The sequence below is a fragment of the Schistocerca cancellata genome, chromosome 6 (assembly GCF_023864275.1).
Source record: "Schistocerca cancellata isolate TAMUIC-IGC-003103 chromosome 6, iqSchCanc2.1, whole genome shotgun sequence".
In the NCBI taxonomy this organism is placed as follows: domain Eukaryota; kingdom Metazoa; phylum Arthropoda; class Insecta; order Orthoptera; family Acrididae; genus Schistocerca; species Schistocerca cancellata.
In genome coordinates, this window is record NC_064631.1 from 576,679,077 (window position 1) to 576,692,998 (window position 13,922).

At 39.2% G+C, this 13,922-nt stretch overlaps 1 protein-coding gene across 1 annotated transcript in view; it reads left to right on the forward strand.

Annotated features, from left to right (window-relative positions):
• The window catches only part of LOC126190694 (protein catecholamines up), a 52,274-nt gene that overhangs the window by 34,446 nt on the left and 3,906 nt on the right, over positions 1-13,922 (forward strand). The window lies entirely within an intron of this gene.

A 13,922-nucleotide genomic window follows, 5' to 3' on the forward strand; every position in this document is an offset into this window, starting at 1 on the left:
AATGTTCTACATTAATACTGGAATGCCATTAATTGAAAAGTGGAGAAATTGCCATGAAAAACAGCCTACAGTCTGTAGTTTAACAGAGAAAATAAGTTACTGAAGTCATAAAGTAAAAGTATTTCACCCAGCTGTAAAAACATTGATGAAAAGTAGGAGAGGTGGAGGGAGGAATGAGAAAGGGGTGGGGTGGGGATTGAAAGATTATATAAGGTAGCTTATTTTTTATTGATCACAATAAGCACATATTTAAGTTCCGGTACAATGGTTTTTTAGTCACGCAAATTGGTGCGTAGCTAAATAATGGACATGTGAGTGCCTTTGTACAGCACAGGCTTTAGGTTTTCTTTCGTCCTTTTCCTGTAACACAGACCAAATTGTTGTATTATGTTGTACAGTCATTGTCCAAAATACCACCAATGAAAGTATTGATCAGTTTTGCTTATTCACTCACCATGGATGAAAGACTTAAAAGCAGCAAATCTGTATTCACCAAAAGAGGTATCTTGGTTGATATTTGTCAGTTATTTGCAGTATACCTTCTGTTGCACATTGCAATTGTATGCACTCATTATAGAATGAAGTATAATGCTTAACAAGCCACAACACATTACTTTCATTGCCAGTATGGTTCATTTCAAATTCTTGATCCTTATAACTAAGATACTTGGGTGGATGGGACTTATCACATAACAATTCTGTGCTTTCAGTTGAGTCTGAGCACTACACCAATAAGGTTTTACAGCTCTTCATGAGGTATTAATTTTAAACATAATTATCAGAATGTACCACTATAGTGGTTTGAAGTTATAAAGAAATGATTTGTTATTAACACCTCTGTAATATCTTTATCTTCAATTTACATGTGCTGTTGTGTCTGACAGTGTTCTAACAATGTAGTGTGTCTGCTGTGAATTCTTCATAAGCCAATTGTTAGTTTCATGCCTTATCCAAAGAAAAATATTTAATTTTATCAAAAAATGAAGTACATAAAATTTTGGGCTTGAAGATAGGTAGAGAGGGTCTTCAGAAGCAACATTAATTTGAATTTATTTACAGATCCTTTTATTCCTCAGTTGTGTTTGTGTGGATGAATGTTGGTATGCCTTGACCACATAACTGGTATCCTCCAGGCTGGTAGCACAGAAATTGGATTGCAAAAACCTGTTGAATAACATGTTGCCACAAGAGCTATTTTATGGAGTAGACAGGTGTCCATTGAACAGTTCTTTTGCGTGAGAAACTACCATATTTTCACCATGGATTCAAACAAACTTAATGGCAGCACAAAAACAGCTTAGCATGATTCCTGCTTTTGGAAATAAACATATGTAGGTCTCAACATATTTAGCATATTTCCACTAATTACTGTCTTAGGAGTGTGTAGCATGAGAAACTGAATAAAAATGTAAAAATTTTGCAAACAATAAGGGTGTGAAAAAGATGTAACATTTAAGACAGCGCAGCAACCAATAAGACAAGACTTCTTTAAATGTGTGTATAATTTATTATGAATCTACAACACAGACAGTAAAAATAAAAACAATGATGTTCTGAAAATAATATCAGGGGCAGTGTATAAAGCCATTTGAGATATGGAGGAAGGAACTGTACGTGTTCATGTAGAAATGGGTAAGGCTGGGGGCTAAGTAGTATAAAAGGAATGTGAAAAATAGTTTACAGAATGTCTGTAGAGGAAGACAATTGTTCAAAACTGGAACAATGCTATCAGCCAAGATACCTTTCTAGGTGACTACAGGCTTACTGCTTTTAAGTCTTTCATCCATGGTGAGCGAATAGGCAAAACTGATCAGTAAGTTCATTGGCAGTGTTTTGGACAATGGCTGTAAAACATAATACAACAGTTTAGTCTGTGTTACAGGAAAAGAAAGAAAGAAAACCTAAAGCCTGTGCTGGACAAAGGCACTCACGTGTCCATTATTTAGGTTCACAAAAACAGATAGCAAACTAAAAAGGCTATAAACATGTCAGCCTCCTCCTCCGTAATGTACAAGATGTTTACCAAAAGTATCACAGCTACGTGGGAGGAGGGACTTCAGATTTTAATCATGCAAAGGAACAATCTATGGCTTCAGAAGTGGACATAATGTACAGAACCATTTGCAAGTTTGGAACAAAATTGTATAACAGAACAGTAAATGTGAATTAACTACTTTAGAAAAATGTTTGCACACTTACTGATGTCAGGTAAGCCTTTGGTACCTGTAATGCTGACACTGTGTAGGTAAGAAATTGGCCACAATCAAGTAGGATCACATTCTCAGGATTCCGTTCAAACTTAATTGTGTATATAGACATTCATCCATTCCATGGATTAAGAATATCGACAATTTTTGCCTGCTATTGACATTTGACACTGGCAAGATATCAGTCCTGGTGGTTTCAAGACTTTGAAGACTGTTTTAATTTCAAGTTTGAAGTTGGATAACAAATGACAAAATAATTTTTTTTTCAATGTTGTGACATGAAGTTGCAGACAGATATGTACACATAAACCTTCAGCCACAGCCTTCATCAGAAAAAGAAACATACACAAGCAAGGACATTTCTTGCACACAGTATTGCCATCTCCGGCAGCTTGGACCAGACTGCAGATATTGATAAGAGTGGAAGCATCAATCTTTTCCGTACATTGTTGGTATTCCAACCTGAGGTTTTCAGGTGATATAATTACAAATTAACAATTTTTTCTGATTTTTGTTCTTTACTGGTAGTGTGAAACGTACCGTCTTGCCAAATGCCACAATTCTAGTCCAGCGGGAAGTATGATATAGGTATTGATGGGCGATAATGTGAATACCAAAATATTTGACACAAGTGGCCATGTCTTTTGATTGCATTGACTTAGAGGCTTAAGTTTTTTACACCATGAAGGGACCGTAGACCTTAGTATATGACATAATTTAGACTTAATACATCTACCCATTCCAGATAGAAAGGGGTAGACGGACCAACAGTCAGTCAGTCAGATAACAAATGACAAAAAATATGGTTCTCTTGTGATATAGTTAGAAATTAACACTTTGTAGATTTTTTCCCCTTTACTTGGACAGCAAAATCTCGCTTCCTTGCATAATTTCATGATTCTAGGTCGACAGGAACCACCCTATAAGTTTTGATGAGATACTTTGTAAGTATCAAAATGTATGACATGGATTCAATTTGTACACCACCAAGGGACTGTAGACTTTAGTATTTGACATTAATTTCAGATTGATATGTCTACTCATTCTTGAGAAAAGGGGTTTTCAACTTTCAGACACAGACAACAAAATGATCCTATAAAGGTTCCGTTTTTATCAATTGAGGTAGAGAACTATAAAAGTTGTGAGATGCAATATTATTAGTTTCTCAAATCAAAGCCAATCTGTTTACTAATCTTGCATTGCCAGACTCCAGCAAAAGATCTGAATAGCGATCATGTCTCATGATACTTACAGCTAGCAAGGATGTTGGTACTGATAGGGGACAAAAGATGTATACATTCATTTAACTGACATAATCAAATAAATGTTCCTGGACTGTAAGGTTGTTGTGGTCTACATGTTTGACATTTTAAGTGCAGTTCTGTATTGGAGACATTGTAGTGGGCTGTGGGTTGTCAATTACAAGTACAAAGTGCTTGGATTGTGTGTTGTGAACTACCAGTATTAAATGCCTGTGTAATCATGGTCCTAAAAGTGTGTATTCTGTCATCCAGCCATTGCATGCAGATTTAGGAGGAGGTTCCATCAGGAAAAATCACAGGAAATGTTAACTTTGGCCAGCATGCTCCCACTTAATAAGCTCTAACGACTTGTTACTAAGTTACTGTTGACAGCATGAACTGTAAGGAACTCAAGTGCAAAAGCTCTGACAGCAGAGCAGAATACAGTGACACAAGCAGCTCCCTCTATTGACCATAAGGTTTGTTCTCTCATCTCGGTTTATGAGCTTTTATAGCCTCCTTTGGCCTTTATTGAGTTCACAAGCATGTCTACACTGCATGTTTCCTAAATTTAATAACATGCTCTAAATATGTGAAATTTTACAGTTGAAGCAGTACTTCATTACTTATGATGATCATTTAGCAATAAAAAGAAATTCATAGCACTATTTATGGACATGACATGGCCTCGTTCTTCCCAGGGAATGTAATTTGTATCCCTCCATCTAGGGGCTATAGAAAAGACACCAGGACACTAAACTCTCCTTTGAATTGCCACTTTATTTTTTAGTTCATTCAGCCTGTTCTGCCGTACTGGACAACAAAATTAGTCAATATGTGCATAAACAGTATCCACTTTGCGCACTAAAATGACTGTCTATACAAGGATACCAACTAAAATTTGGGGACTTGTACTGTAACAATTTATTTAAAATTTGAAGATATTCACTGTGTGAGTAAACGTGGGTGATAAACTAGTGAATAACGATATAACTACATATAGCCATGCCTGGGATTCATAGACTTTGAGAAAGCTTCGGACTCGCTTTCAGCAAAATCTGCACTAATAGCCCTTGAGAAACGAGGCATTGATTTAGTCTGTGTTTTACTGAAGAACATATTTGTTAATGCTACAGTTTCCATTAGACTCAGAAATGAAATACAAATTGTGGAAAGATTTGATGCATCACTAAAATCATTCTCAATGACCCTATAGATGAAAGGATTTAAAATCCTTAAACTTAGAAAACAAAGATTCAATACATGTTAGTGTAACATATCTAAATGAGCTTTGTTTTGCTGGTGGCTCTATACACCTTGTGTCTAGTGCAAATAAAGTTCAAGAACTGTGGAAGACTGGGATAAAGCAAATAGGAAAGTAGGTCTAAAAATAAACTTCAATTCAAATACAAAAAGACTAAAATAATGTATAACCAATATACTGAAAGGAATATAGTACAAAGTAACAATAAAATTGAAGAACCACTGATTGAGTTATTGTATTTGAATCACAAGAAGACAATGTATGGATGGAGAGAATAAAAAAATCAGAAACTGAGGGTTGCTCAGTGAGAAATGGAAAGACATGTGTCGTGAGTTATTAGCAGAGACATGAAATCAAACAAATGAAGCAGAGAACAGATTGGAATGGAAGATATAATTATGACTGTAATGAAAATGAAAAATGAAATGAAGGTGGATGGGATGTGCATCTCTGTGAATGGTTGGTAGGCTGGTCAGGAAATTCTTCACTGGATCCTAAGAGGTAAAAAAAGACAGGACTTGACAACACAGTGGGAGGTGAGGTTGTGGTATAATTCTATTGAACGTGTTGCACTTTTCATAAATTTAAGTTTAGTTGTTGCCACGTTGTCTATTCCAAGTTGACTGCTTTTTAAATGAAAACCACAAGTTTTACATAATAGAGATTGATTCTGGTGTAACATAAGACACTTTTGGCCACTACATGAAATTGCTTGAAATTTTCTGCCCCTTTCCATGTCAGTCTTCTTGCTCGTGTTTACTTACCCAGCTTTCCTCATGTAGCCAAATTTTTTGTATCAAATGTGTCATTTAGAAATTAGCCCCAGCTTTACTAAAATGTATTTGGAGACAAAACCACTTCTTATTTGCAGTGACGTAGTAAGTTCTGTGGGTGATAGCTTCCATAAACTAATTCTGCCAAAGCTCATACAACAAAAATGTGCATCTTAATCTTTCACTTTTTTAGAAAAGCCTTTTGAAGCAGTTGATGTATTTCATTCAAGGGCAAGGTTAAAATACCTCCATTTGATAACTACTTTCACTTAAAGATGATGTTTTAATTGCTATTAGTGATTAAAACCAACAGCTTTCGTAATACCAGTTGTTTGCAGTTAAAAGTTCATCTTCTCATGCAGGTCCCATAAGGGCTATAATTATTGTTGTAACAAACTGTGGTGGATACGCTAATGCGGTAATGCAGAACTGATTTGCACTGAGAAAAAAATTAGTTCCAATTATGGCCACTAGGTGCAAACCTGGCACTGTGAATGCAAGAAAGATGTCTAAAAATGTTTCCATATGTAATGGATTATGAACGGGATGTAGGCAGAGGAGGTCAAACAAGTGAGAAAGGTATATTATTGATTTTATTATTAACTGCCATGTAAACAATTTGTTAAATATGAGCACTGGAACGTCAATGAGGTGATGTGTCTGTAAAATGGTGCGATCAACAGTTGCTCACAGCAGTTTAGATGGAATCTGAGCAATCTGTTCCCTTATACTTTCCTTCAGATCAGGTAGAGACTGGATTTGTCCCTGGTAAACACATTCTTTTAGATATCCCCGGAGCCAGAAGTATCTTTCAGGCCATACAGCTGGGAAACCTCAGGAGATAACACGTTTGTGAAGGTTGCATTAAGCGTAGATTTCACTGTGTGGGTGACGTGTTGTCCCAACTTGCATGAAAATGGTGATTTCCACACAGTTGCATTCTACCAACACAAGGATCACATGCTGCACAAGGATGTCTCAATAACTTGCAGACATCACGTTACATGACAGGTCCTCTAGGTGCATTCTCGTCAAAGGAGAACAGACTGAGAATAAAGTTGCTCATGAAGCGACATCACAGAGTCACATATGGGTAGTGTAGTGGCCCTTTGTGCACAACACACTGTTTAAGAGAACCGCAAATTCAGCAGTGTTGTGTTTTCATTGCACCCTCTAGCGTAAAATGTGCATCATCACTCTATAGAATATTGCCCTACCACATGTCGTCAACTTTGATCCACACCGTGAAATTAAGAGCAAATTCAGAACATTGTTGTGCATCATGAGGTATCAGTTGATGCATCATCTGGATCTTGTGCAGGTGCAAGTGTAATATAGACCACAAAATTTTCCATTGTGTTGACAATGGCATAGACAATTCTCGTGATACTGCTCAAGCACTAGCACTGTTTGGGACATGTGCTACATGGTCAGTTACAGCAACGGCAACCTCATCAATAACTTCCACTTGGATAGGATGCCTTCCTGTTCTGGTTACCACACCCAGCTCATCCATGTTTCTGAATTTCATTTTCTTCTTCTTTAAACCATTTAATGAATCGGGCCTCTCGACAGACCTTTCAATCGATGATACTCTCTCAATGCAGCGCTATAATTGTTGCTGTTCATATAAAACAGTTTCACTAAAAGCATATGGTATCTCTTCTCGATGGCTATACTATTCACTCATGTTATGGCTCTTCAAATGACTATGGAAGCCATATCATCATACAAACAGTGTATGAGGCCAGATTTTCACTTGATGGCCACAGTTGGAACTAATTTGTTTTCCAACATAAATCAGTTCCATATTAGCATATCAACCAAGTTTTGCTCCCACATGATAATTACAGCCCACACAGGACCTCAATGAGTAGCTGCACTTTAATTATAACTGCCCAGTACTTTGCCTTAGACAAAATCCAATTTCAATTTTGTAATCCTGTGATCAGACAGAATCATTTGAAATACGTCACAATGACATTGTTAGATTTTTATTTTGCCATATTTTACGATTCTTGTTTTGTATGCTTTTAGCCCGTCCACCCCCTTTCAACCCAGTTCATTCAATATATAATTAAATACGATTTGCATGTGAACATAAGCGGCAGTTTGTGAGACACTCCCAGTGTGCACAGAATTAACTGTACAATTAGCTGTCAACATAGCTTAAAATTACGTGAAACTCAATAATAACTCTGATGTAGCACTTGTTTGATGCCATGGAAATGGTGTCACAAGTTACTGAAATAAAAGCAGCAGCATCAGCTCCCTCCATTGGATATGCTGGAGGCCACCAGCGTTTTCCTCCAAACGTCGATGGCCATCATTCCATTTATTGCAGTCTACAAGTCATCGTCTAGTCCTCTGGAGACCGTTGATCTTGAATCTTTGCTTTTCTAGCATAGCAAGATCTCCATTGCTAGCATTCAAAGACATCAGCTACTAGTAGATGATGATCTGAGGATGGCCTGAAATCTGTTGATATTGTGGCATCATTGATATTTCCGTCATGAAGGTTGTTCTGCAGCGTCAATGTGCACTGCACTACCTTCAGAGCACTTCCCCATCGTTTTTGACGTAGATATGAATATCTCTGTACTGTCGATGTGGAGTCTCACTTACGGGCATCAGTGTGGACCTCTTACATACCAAAATCACAGAACAACTTGTCACCAGCAGAAACTGGAAACAATGCAGTGCTAATACAATTCGCCATTGCTACATTTGTTGTTGCTCAGGAAGTGACATCACCTGCACTGCTCACCATAAGGGAAAACTCATGGCACCTGATACCACACACACTTGTGGCCAAAAACGAGAGAATAGGGTATACCAGGAACGGCAATGTACAAGGAACACTGCCACTATATGACTGCTCAACTGACTGCGCCAAGACGTCTAAGTGGCATAGAAGAATACTGAAATTTAGATCAGGCAAACAAGATTTCTATAATCTGACTTGATTACAGTCAGCAAACTAAATGCACAGACCGTAGTCAAAGCCTTTCAGGTGAATTCTGCTCCCATTGAAAATCAACTGGCTGCAGCCCACATTGCTTTGACAGGTGAATGGTTCCCACACTACCTTACAAAGAGAGACACAAGGACATCATAGTAAAACTTTGGCAGAAGAATTTACACCAGCACTTCATGCTCTCAACACCAAGAAGGCCACAGGATGTGATGAAATATACAGTACTTTTTTTTTTTTTAGGTAGATGCCACCAGCTATCACCACTCATCTGGTTGACATCTTTAATGAGTTATTCCAGACCAACAACATATCACCTTGTGTGGAAATTGTGTCTATTTTTAAGACTGGGAAACAACTTCACCTGGTGCAGAGTTATTGCTTGTCAATTTTATTAACTGCCATCTCTAAAGTTTTGAGAGGGTGTATGTTAAGAGCGTGTAGCATCACATCACCACTGAAGCAATGCTACCCAAGGAGCAGATTGCTGCAGCCATTCGATGCTGCATCAGCTCTTGTGACTAGTAGAAGATCCTTTTGAGGTGATGGAGCATCATGAGTACTTCGTTTCAGTGCTTCTGGGTGTATTGTGCTAGGATTTGATAATGTGCTGCACAGCTGCTGCTTGTTCAAGTTACTTGAACCAGGGGTGCTAGTGTCACACAGCTGCCTCATCCATTCTTAGCTTGACAGGAGGATCTTTTGTGAGGAGACTACAACTAGGATGTCCACAGTACCTTGCATCTGTACTGGTGTGCCAGAGGTCTAGGTTTTCAAACCAGTCCTGTACGTGCTGTATGCAGCTGATACATCAAAGACAGACCATATGCAGCTCATGCTGTATCACCATACAGCAATTTCCAACCAAAGCGTGAATGCCAACATTAGGTTGTTAACAGTATGTTGCCAGAGGTCTTGGTTTTAGGAACAATCCTATACCCGCTTTACGCAGCTGACACATCAAGACCATTTGCAGCTGATGCTGTATGCTGCTGAAACAGCAATTCTGAACCGAAGCATGAATGCCACACCCTACAATGTCGATTGCAGCTTGCCTCCGACTGTCTCAACACCTGAGCTGTCAATTGGTGCCTGAACTTAAACGATTCCAATATATGTTCCGGACAGTTACTCGCCTTATCGTCTCCACAACACTGGCACTTATCACTATGGAAGGCAGCCCTGTCATATGGACAGCTGCAGCACAATATCTTGGCGTAACTCTGTACCAACAATTTATGTAACATCAACATACCCATGATGTGAAGAACAAATCCAAGGGCCACCTTAGCAAGTTGTACCCCTTGCTGAACTGGCTGTCACACTATACAAGGCACTGCTCTGCCCTGTCCTCAAATATGCTGCTGTCATCAGGGCCAGGCTGCTGAAATTCATCTGGAGTCACTCCAAACTGTGGAGAACTGTACACTCTGCTTAGCTGTATGCTTACCAACACTTTCCTACAGTTCCACTGCATGATATGATAGAGGTCCCACATCTCCAGGACCATCTTTGGGTGGCTGCCCCCCACCTTCCATGAGAAGCTATGGCAGTCACAGGACAGTGAAATCCAGAAAGTAGATCGTAAAATACAGTGCAGCATCGCCACAAGAAGGCCATGACAGTTTTGCTGCGAACTTACCAGGATACTATAGCAGATATTCACAACTGAAGTATAACAGCATCACACAGTGAATGAAAGGTGAAACATGTATATGTTGCAAACTGAACCTCAATCAGATATTTACAATCCCTCCATTAAGATCTATGAACAACTGCAATTCAAAGGTGGGTAGTAGTGGCACTTGTGGGTGTCTTGACATGATAGCAATGGGTTTAGCAAGCAGATTCATTTACAGATAGAGATGTACATGTTTTTAAGATGGTGCTATATTGTTTTTGTGTAGTGTGAAGGTGACAGCACTGACTGTGAGATATTGCTGTGCATCATACTCATTTATTATTTTTGTACTGGACAATAACAAAGTTTTTGCTTGTTATTTATAATCCCAAGGTCACCTCAGTAATAAAATGGACCTATGGTTATGCAACCCTTAACAACCACTGTCCAGAAGATAAGTATATCTACAGGAGTTGTGGATATGTGTTCTATGTTATTTGCTGGGGCCCATATAATGCTGTTTCATATAAACAATAACTAGATCTCGGAAGGATGACATTAGAAAACATGTAAGAGCAACATGAATCCATATGGTTGAAGGCCATAATGCAAACTCTAAAGGAGCATATTTGTCCAACAGTGGACATTAGATGGCTAATGATTATAAAGAATCACTTGGGGCATAATTTTCTCAGGTAATTCACCACTTAAAAAGACAGTATTGACTGCATGAAAGTGACAATGAGAATAATATGTTGTATTCACTAACAGTCATTAAGTAGATAGTGAATAAGAAATTTGTCAAAAGTTAATCATTATCATTTGAGAATAAATAGTGATGATTTGTACAGTTATAACACTAGAAGTGAAAGTGACCTCGATTATTCGTTACTAAAGCCGTGATTCTTCAGAAAACTGTTTAATATGTAGCCACAAAAGTATCTGACCATTTTGATAAAACCTAGAATATGTAACAGGTAGCAAATCAAATTTTAAATCTAATCGTGAATTGCCTGTTTTGCCTCTGATACGGTCAGATCATCATTTCGTATTAATGTAATTTCTTGCATCAGATTTTTTTATGGTGGACAGTGTTTATATATTTTTGTGTTAGCAGAAGAGCCAACACCGTGTTATGAGTGGAGGCCGAAATGCAAGTGTTTTAGCTCACACAGGCTGGCGTAAGGAGGGAAGAACTATACTGACGTGAGGCTGGAACATGACAAGGAATGAGAATTCAGAAAGCGGACGTACTTAGTTTGATACTTAACTTTAATCCATTAATGATGAATGTCGCTCTTGACGGTACATGATTCACAATATTATCTGTTCAGAATACATTCTTGTAGTAATTATAGGAACTGAATATGGCACCTTGCTAGGTCGTAGCAAATGATGTAGCTGAAGGCTATGATAAACTGTCGTCTCTGCAAATGAGAGTGTATGTAGACAGTGAAGCATTGCTAGCAAAGTCGGCTGTACAACTGGGGCGAGTGCTAGGGAGTCTCTCTAGACTAGACCTGCCATGTGGCGGCGCTCGGTCTGCGATCACTGATAGTGGCGACACGTGGGTCCGACGTATACTAACGGACCATGGCCGATTTAAAGGCTACAACATAGCAAGTGTGGTGTCTGGAGGTGACACCACATATATGTTTAAGTGATGTTATTTTTGTAGCTTGCTTGTTTAATTTTGGTGCAAACTTATTGTTGGCATTAGCACAATTTGAGCTAACCAGTCTTTGATTAGCATGAACAAAACTGATTCTGAATGTTTCAACACAACAAAAATTCCTTATTATGGTAACAGTGTCTGCTGCACAGACTGAACAAGCGGTTACTGCCTAAGTTGAATGTTTAACTCACAGGTGCATATAACTAAGGAAGAAGAGAGTCAGAAGAACAGTTGTTGACACTGTGTCTTGGAGTGATAGATATAATTACAGCTAACTTAAAAACATGGAACATACAAAATCATATAAAAATTCACAAGCCAAAGAATAAACAATACAAGAGACCATATTATGAAACACACCGCTCCTGGCAGTTGGCGTGGAAGCTGTTTGACAGCTGTGACTCATTTATTGCTGCCAACCACATACACAACAGTGCACCAATGAACACAGTAACATCACGAGTTGGTGCAAACTTCGTAGCTGGTGGTACATTAGCCTGCACAGAAATGGGCCAGTGTGTGCACGAGGCAGCTGTAAAGAGTTTTGCACTCGTCGTCAGTCGACGTTGGCCAGTTGTTACTCCTGTGATAGAGATTGTGGAACCAGTGCTGAACGCTGCTTTAATCCCAGTGCTGTGGATGATGGCTCTTCTTTGAAAACGTGTAGGTTTGATGCAGTTAATGGCAACAGTTGTAGGCTTACTGTTTAATACAATGTCTAAAGCCTGGGTGCTTTATGGTAGGACACAGTACAAGCCAGTGTATGGCAGTTGCAGCAGTGGCTTAACACTCTCCGTTTGAAGCATCACATGTGTACAGGTTTCCAAGTTGCAAGACACGTAAGTGATTGGTGTATCATGGCTGGAGACACTGGGGGTCATATGTGTCCAACATGGTCTCTTAATTGTTAAAGGAGTTAGGCTTGCTTTGAGTTGTAAATGTAGTGAGCTGGCTTCAGAAGATTCCTAGGGAAGACACAGTGGTTCACTGTAGACTAATTCCACGGCTGAGGAGTCCGAATCTTGCTTATAAATCATTCTTAGGCCCAGGAGAACTATCGGAAGGGTGGAAGATCAGGATGTACCAGGGCACATGGCAACTACCTTCAGAGAACCAGTGCCTTCTCATGACCAGGCTGTTACTAGCAGGATGGTACATACTAGTTTTTTTTTTATGTACAAACCCACAGAATCTAACCAACTGGGAGAACAATTCCAGTTCAAACTGCCTGCCTCAATCAGTAGTTAATAAGGAGCGGGCAGCCTAACATAGCTAACCAAGTTGACTTTAAGGCAGAGGCTAAGGTTTTCACAATGATGTTGCTCCCTGGTGGCAGAAAACACGAGTACATCATCCAGGTAGGTGAAGCAAAATGGCTGTCCTTATAGAATGGAGTTGTTAACCCTCTTCCAGGTTTGCGCAGCATTCTATAACCCAAATGTCATAAATTTGCTCTAGAAGAGCCCAAATTGAGTGATTATTGCTGTCTTAGGAATGTCCTCTTCTGCCACAGGTATCTGCATATATGATTTGGCAAGGACTGACATGCTGAATACAGTCATGCTGTGTAGCACATAATTGTAATCATGTAGCAGTGGTACCAGAGAGTGATGAACCACGGTTCTTGCATTGAGCATGCAATAGTCGCTACACGGGCACCAGGCTCCTCCTTTCTTCTGGACAAGGTGTAGTGCAGATGACCATGGGCTAGTTGACAACCAGATTATACCTTCTTTGAGCACCACATAGAATTCCACATTAGTGGTAGATAAACAAGCATGTGCCAATCTTGTAGGTCCACAAGACACTGGTAGACCATCTGTGGTTTCTATATGGTGTGTACCTTGTTGTATGCCGTGTGCATAGGTGCGACTGGTGGTCTGGTCAAGGTTGGATATTGCCCCAGCAGTGTAATGTACTACTGGTCACATGCATATATTGGCTTGGCACTATGCAATGATGTGTTGCGGTGAAAACAAGCTGCTGTCAGTCTGGTAACGCTGTTGACCAATCTGGAGTTGACTACATCTCACAAAAGACAGTAATATGCCAGAAGATCAGCTCCTATTATTGGCTGCACAACATTGTGGCAAAGTCCCAGGTGAATGCACAACACAATCCCAAATTTAACTCGTGCTGAATTCCATATGTAGAGAAGGGTAAGTTG